We start from the raw sequence: 7500 nt of genomic DNA, 5'->3' as shown, positions 1-7500 counted from the left end.
TAGATGGTTCGATTAGTCTTTCGCCCTATACCCAGTTCCGACGATCGATTTGCACGTCAGAATCGCTACGGTCCTCCATCAGGGTTTCCCTGACTTCGACCTGACCAGGCATAGTTCACCATCTTTCGGGTCCCAGCATCTGTGCTCAGAGCGCGCCTGCATTCACGGATGGAAACGAGACGCCTCGGGGTGCGAGAGATCGATCAAGACCGACGCTCCATCCTCCCTGAGCGAACGGCAAGCGTTCACCTTCACTTTCGTTACGCCTTTCAGTTTGTGTTATAAAAAACAACAATGACTCGCACACATGCTAGACTCCTTGGTCCGTGTTTCAAGACGGGTCTGCGAGTGCCCGAAAATGAATCATCGCAGACGGATACGCGCACAGTCCGAGACAGCACGGCGGCGACAGACAGCAGCACCGCGCCCTATCCGCACTCGGGCAGGACAGAGACTGTATGCGGCGCACGCTTGCGTCGGGCGGACGCGTTTTGAGACGCGTGCGCGATTCGTATATTGTACGATTTGTACTACCGTCCGACAGCCGGCAGGCCACCGTCACGGTCCAGCCGCCACGCGTGAACGCGACGATTGGACTCCCGAACGGCGCTTATGCCGACATCGAACGGGTCGCGATGTATTACTAAGAGAGAAGTGCACGCCTTCGGCGAACGTCGACGGACGCGACCGTGTCATGCCGTACGCCACTTGCGTGACGCAAGCACGACATCGAGGCGCGACGCCGTACGCCGCCGAGCGACGATGAATCTCTCCGTTCGTTCATTCGAGTTTCGCAGGTTTACCCCTGAACGGTTTCACGTACTCTTGAACTCTCTCTTCAAAGTTCTTTTCAACTTTCCCTCACGGTACTTGTTCGCTATCGGTCTCGCGGTAATATTTAGCCTTAGATGGAGTTTACCACCCACTTAGGGCTGCACTCTCAAGCAACCCGACTCTGAGGAGTGTCCCTCTCGCCGTCTCGCTCCGTCGCTACGGGCCTGGCACCCTCTACGGGAAAACGGCCCCGTTCAAGACGAACTTGGACAGGAGCGGCGACGACGAGAAAGCGGAACCTCCCGAACACCACATCTCCCGCGATCGTTACAACCGCGGGATTCAGTGCTGGGCTGTTTCCTGTTCGCTCGCCGCTACTAAGGAAATCCTAGTTAGTTTCTTTTCCTCCGCTTACTAATATGCTTAAATTCGGCGGGTGATCCTCCCTGATCTGAGGCCAACGAAAAAAACGAGGCAGACGCGATATCCGTCAGCGCTACGACGCCACAAAACTAAAACACGAATCTTACATACATATATAATAATGTGCGATATGATCACACACACACACCGAGTACGTTTATACATACACACACACGCACACGCAGTGGTAGTCTGCACGATTCACGTACTCGTGTCTGCGCGAATTATACACACACAAATATGATTGTGATAGTGTTTCGGTTTCATAAACGGCGTCGATGCACTCTTCGGACGTCGTGTCCGCCTACTTTTTTTTTGCACACAACACATACATTGAATAACTATATATTTGAAACACTCAAATTCGATTTTCATCGTTTTTATACATATCACACATATATACGAAGGCGCGATATTGCGTTGTTTTCGTTCGGTCCACGTCCACGATATATATATAAATATTATAACACAGACCTTAACGACACAATAGAAACGCACAACGATCGGACACAGAAACATAAAACGCTCATACATCGACAAAAAAAATATCTTGAAATCAGAGACGTAGATGTGTAAGTGCATAATAACGACGACGACGTAATCGCATACGAAAGAGCATCGGATACCTTCTCTTACCCTCTCACATCACCGTATCGCTTCACAATTATCATAATCATAAAGCAACGGATCAACGATGGGAGCAAGGATCACGCTCTCTGCAGCAAAACATCGCGCGTATCACACACACACAAACACATACAAAGATTCATATTTTTTTGTGCGGGTGTCGTGCGTTTCCGTCTTCACATATTATATATGCTCAGACGCTAGATGCGATCTCGTGTCACTTGTTTGATCGAGGCGTAACTAAGTATCGTTGGTGTATTATATAATATATACATACCATATACACAGACAACAACACTCACGCGACTTCGATGTGATATATTCACACAATGAAAAAAATGTTTCATAGTCTTCATATACGTGTGTGTATATATATATTTCTCATATAATATTTAAACGGACAAACGAACTTGCAAAAAATCAATAATTCAATTTAAATCTCTCACTATGATGGGTCACAACAGCAACAACGACGACTACGACAACGACGACGACGACGACGACTACGACGAGTCGAGACAAACTCCGATTCGTATAATGACACATAATAAGATATCATAGTCTTTTCTGTGTACTACGAGAGGGAGGCGTTCGCGCTCACGCGCGTGCGGTACGACGTCGTGTTGTGCGTGTGTCGTGTTCTCGTGCTGTTTGTGTCTCGTCAGAAAGAGAACAATAAAAAGAATAAAAAGATCATTAGCAGTCGTCGGAACCGTCATATGTTCGCACAGTCGACAACAACAAAACTACGATACACATAATTCGAACTGAACAAACACATACACACACACACTACGAACACACAACGACACTTCCGTGGCGTATATGTGCGAGTCTGTGCGCGATGGATGTAATTCTTTCTGTGTTCGCGTGCGTTATGAGGTGTCATACCGTGATGGAACAGTGTGGTGTATTATTTTATACAGCCGGCCCTCAGACAGGAGTGGTCCTGGATATTTCTCCACGGACCGCAATGTGCGTTCGAAATGTCGATGTTCAAATGTGTCCTGCAGTTCACACTATGACGCGCAGTTAACTGCGTTCTTCATCGACCCGCGAGCCAAGTGATCCACCGTTCAGGGTAGTGATTTTATAAATATATCATGTGTACGGCGACGCTCACCATTTAAATTTTCTTTTTTTTTAAAAAAAAAAAAAAAAACAAAGAGGGCAATCGTGCGCATATAGGGGGTGTTGCCATTATATAACGCTGCAATACGCCTCATATTGCCTACGGACGCGATCAAATCTACTTATACTATACATATTCACATTGACATGTGATATGTTGATATATAATATAGAAAGACGCGAACGACATGACAAACGAAACGTATCACACCACGTTCTCTCCAAGTGGACTAACCGACCCACCGGATTTACCCGTGTGGTTAACGTACGGTAAACAACTAATCCACCGGACCGCATAAAAAACTCAGAGTGTCCCTAACGAATTAACGAAATGACAAGATAATGATAGTAGCGCTATATACCACAGCATGTTATCTTCAACGCCCAGATTATACGTTCACTCTAATCGCCTTGATCCAACCAAGTAAACAGAACTCGGACTAGACTTATTAAGGTCTTGAGTAGTCGTCAAGAGACTCGCGGCGCGGATTCTTACCGGTCTATGTCAAATGAGATCTACCAGAGTTAAGAAACATAGGATGAATCAATGATATCTAGTATATCGCTTTCGAGTTACAACGTTATCTGGTTTTAAATATACGTATATATACATCAAGAGTATATAAATTGTATGCTCATACAGTGCATATGTGCGTATCGGATAAGGAAGGGACGCTAATGAATCCGTTTATCCGTCAAATCGTTTTAAATTTCGTATCTTTCCTCCTCCTTCATCAATCATATCATATATATTATTTCGATCTCCTTGGAGATTATTTATTTTTAGATGTGGCCCTTCACATCTTATATATCTCTCTTTCATTATTATTTATTATTTATTTTTAACATCACAAACAACAACAACGACGACACACGCTAGGCGTAATCGAGTGTATGTTTTGTGTGGCTCTTTTTATTTTGATGTCCCGCCCCTGACATCTTTATATTTTTTCATTCAAAAACATCATAACACGCTTGTGTAGAGTTGTTTTTTTTGTTTAATATTTATTTATTTCCTTTCATTTATATATATTTTGAGATATATTTAATTTCTATTGAGATGCCGCCCTTTCATCTCTTTTTTTTTTTTAATTTGCATCATATATTTATATATGTGTCTCTCTCTTTTACTTGGATATATAAATTATCATAATCATCCTGATATCGCTTGATATCGGATGTTATATAACGTTAATGATCCTTCCGCAGGTTCCCCTACGGAAACCTTGTTACGACTTTTACTTCCTCTAAATGATCAAGTTTGGTCAACTTCCCAGCAACGCCGACGGCCGTGAAGCCACCGCGTGTCGGTCCGAAGACCTCACTAAATCATTCAATCGGTAGTAGCGAGGGCGGTGTGTACAAAGGGCAGGGACGTAATCAACGCGAGCTTATGACTCGCGCTTACTAGGAATTCCTCGTTTATGGGGGATAATTGCAAACCCCAATCCCCAGCACGAAGGAGTTTCAACGGGTTGCCCGGGCCTCTAGGCCAGGGAGAACATGCTGATTCCTTCAGTGTAGCGCGCGTGCGGCCCAGGACATCTAAGGGCATCACAGACCTGTTATTGCTCAATCTCGTGCGGCTCGAAGCCGCCGGTCCCTCTAAGAAGAATTTTAATACGCCGTCAGTGAGTTGACGAACGACCGAAATCGCTCACACCTAAATGACGACGCCTATTTAGCAGGCTAGAGTCTCGTTCGTTACCGGAATTAACCAGACAAATCGCTCCACCAACTAAGAACGGCCATGCACCACCACCACCGAATCAAGAAAGAGCTATAATCTGTCAATCCTTCCGGTGTCCGGGCCTGGTGAGATTTCCCGTGTTGAGTCAAATTAAGCCGCAGGCTCCACTCCTGGTGGTGCCCTTCCGTCAATTCCTTTAAGTTTCAGCTTTGCAACCATACTCCCCCGGAGTCCAAAATCTTGGTTTCCCGGAAGCTGCCCGCCGAGCCATTGTAATAACGTCGGCGGATCGCTAGATGACATATTTACGGTTAGAACTAGGGCGGTATCTAATCGCCTTCGAACCTCTAACTTTCGTTCTTGATGATGAAAACACCTTTGGCAAATGCTTTCGCTGATGTTCGTCTTGCGACGATCCAAGAATTTCACCTCTAACGTCGCAATACGAATGCCCCCAGTTATCCCTATTAATCATTACCTCGGAGTTCTGAAAACCAACAAAATAGAACCGAGATCATATTCTATTATTCCATGCACGAAATATTCAAGCGGCGTTTTGAGCCCGCTTTGAGCACTCTAATTTGTTCAAAGTAAAATTGTCGGCCCATCTCGACACTCATGAAGAGCACCGCGATAGGATTTTGATATTGAACCGGCGTTTTACCGCCGGCTCACCGACGATATGCTCCGCAGACGTGTCAGTATCACCGCGGATGCGGTGCACCGACAGCGCGGCGCACAAATGCAACTACGAGCTTTTTTAACGCAACAATTTTAGTATACGCTATTGGAGCTGGAATTACCGCGGCTGCTGGCACCAGACTTGCCCTCCAATTGTTCCTCGTTAAAATATTTAAAGTGTACTCATTCCGATTACGAGGCCTCGTAAGAGTCCCGTATCGTTATTTTTCGTCACTACCTCCCCGTGCCGGGAGTGGGTAATTTGCGCGCCTGCTGCCTTCCTTGGATGTGGTAGCCGTTTCTCAGGCTCCCTCTCCGGAATCGAACCCTGATTCCCCGTTACCCGTGACAACCATGGTAGTCGCAGAAACTACCATCGAAAGTTGATAAGGCAGACATTTGAAAGATGCGTCGCCGGTACTTGACCATGCGATCGGCAAAAGTTATCCAGATTCATCAAAATTAACGACTTCGGACGCGAGGCCCTCCGTCGATTGTTTTGATCTAATAAAAGCACTCATCCCATCACTGGTCAGAGTTCTGATTGCATGTATTAGCTCTAGAATTACCACAGTTATCCAAGTAACTGAGTAAGATCTAAGGAACCAAAACTGATATTGAGCCATTCGCGGTATCGCCTTAATACGGCTTGCACTGAGACATGCATGGCTTAATCTTTGAGACAAGCATATAACTACTGGCAGGATCAACCAGGGAGCTAGCTAATTTTAGTTAACTCTCAATCGAGAGCGCATCGTACGCGTTCGCTCTTATATTGTGGTATAGGAAGCGAGGGCACGTAACGGTGGCCTGATTATTATTTTGTTTTTATTTATTTATCATTTTTGTATATTTTCTTTGAATATACACACACATTTTATCATACTCCTCCTCCTCCTCCTCTCTTTCTTAATTCATATTTATTATATATATATATTTATTATGAAAACATTTGAACGCATCAAAAAGTTTCATATTGTTGATCGTTACTTTTATAACGAGATCGTACACCTTTAATATCGGTTAACATTGTCATATATGCGTTAACAAATACGACACGTCAAACATCGGTATCATCGCACGGTGTTAGAGAGATCTAGTACCAATAGATTCTATTTCGGGCGGATTATCTACTAAGGGATTGTCTCCGGCGGTCACACTTACGCGCAACACGACGGAAGCAAATTTTGTACAATACGACCCCGTTAGAACGATCACGCTTCATACTAACCATTATAAAACGTTGTGTGAAACACATCGTGATATGTATAGCTAAGTACTACGCGACGACCGTCGGCGGTCAACACAGAGAAGTTTTGTCGAAGGAAGAAGGTTATTAGGAGGATTTCTCGAAGCGTACTTTTTCATCATTCAAACGTACGTACACGTACGTACAATTATTTCATTCGAAATAATTTTAAATTAAAAAAAAAAAAATTTTTTTTTTTTTTTTTGTCTCTTATTTATATTATCAACATCAAAAATATGATGAGATACTTTCATTTTCATTATTATATCAACATCAAAGATGACGAGATATTTTCATTTTTCATTATCATCATTCACATACATATTTTATCAACATCAAAGAAATGATGAGATATTTTTTCATTTTTCATTATTATTATCAACATCGAATATACGATGTGATAATATTTTATATCAACATCTATTGCACGATGTGATATTTTCATATAACCAACTCCCTTCGACGCCTATCAACCTACAGTACGCAACGTGACGACGCGGACCCACCACACGCGCCGCCACCTCCTATATATGCGAGGGCCAGAAATTGACATTCGGTAAATCTGGGACCGGTTCGTGTATTACAAAAATTTAAAAGTTCGTATTTTATACATTTCTAATATATAAATGGCATTATATGTTCAATTAAAATACTATAAATAATAAAATATAAAGAACATGTGAAATAAAAAAGTTTTTTTTAAATTTTACATTTTATAATGGCTATGTATGAAACATTAGGGACTTAGTCGTTTTTCGATCGACTTCACATATGATATGAAAAATATTTGTTCGAAATGAAAGTTCCGCTTACGAATAAGTTTCATATGATTGTATACGTGGATGATATGCTGTTGGTGTGATCGATTTCTTCGAAATACGGAAATTATTAAAGATTTTGTGTAACACCCTCCCGGTTCGGTAAT

The 7500-nt window shown here is 43.1% G+C and overlaps 3 non-coding genes across 3 annotated transcripts in view; all 3 read right to left on the bottom strand.

The window, feature by feature from the left end:
- Nucleotides 1–1234, bottom strand: part of LOC133320587 (large subunit ribosomal RNA) — a 3979-nt gene extending 2745 nt beyond the window's left edge. Inside the window, exon 1 of the ribosomal RNA XR_009753835.1 lies at nt 1–1234. This exon is cut by the window's left edge and continues 2745 nt beyond it. This is a non-coding gene — a ribosomal RNA (large subunit ribosomal RNA).
- Nucleotides 1235–2751: 1517 nt separating this feature from the next.
- LOC133320591 (5.8S ribosomal RNA) lies at nt 2752–2908 on the bottom strand. The gene has a single exon (XR_009753838.1). It is a non-coding gene; the product is annotated as a 5.8S ribosomal RNA (ribosomal RNA).
- Nucleotides 2909–4147: 1239 nt separating this feature from the next.
- LOC133320580 (small subunit ribosomal RNA) lies at nt 4148–6043 on the bottom strand. The gene has a single exon (XR_009753828.1). It is a non-coding gene; the product is annotated as a small subunit ribosomal RNA (ribosomal RNA).
- Nucleotides 6044–7500: the final 1457 nt, after the last annotated feature.

This window comes from Danaus plexippus (genome assembly GCF_018135715.1).
Source record: "Danaus plexippus chromosome 29 unlocalized genomic scaffold, MEX_DaPlex mxdp_37, whole genome shotgun sequence".
NCBI classification, from domain to species: Eukaryota; Metazoa; Arthropoda; class Insecta; order Lepidoptera; family Nymphalidae; genus Danaus; species Danaus plexippus.
The sequence above is the reverse complement of the archived record's forward strand: the minus strand, read 5'-3'. Positions and strand labels throughout refer to the sequence as shown.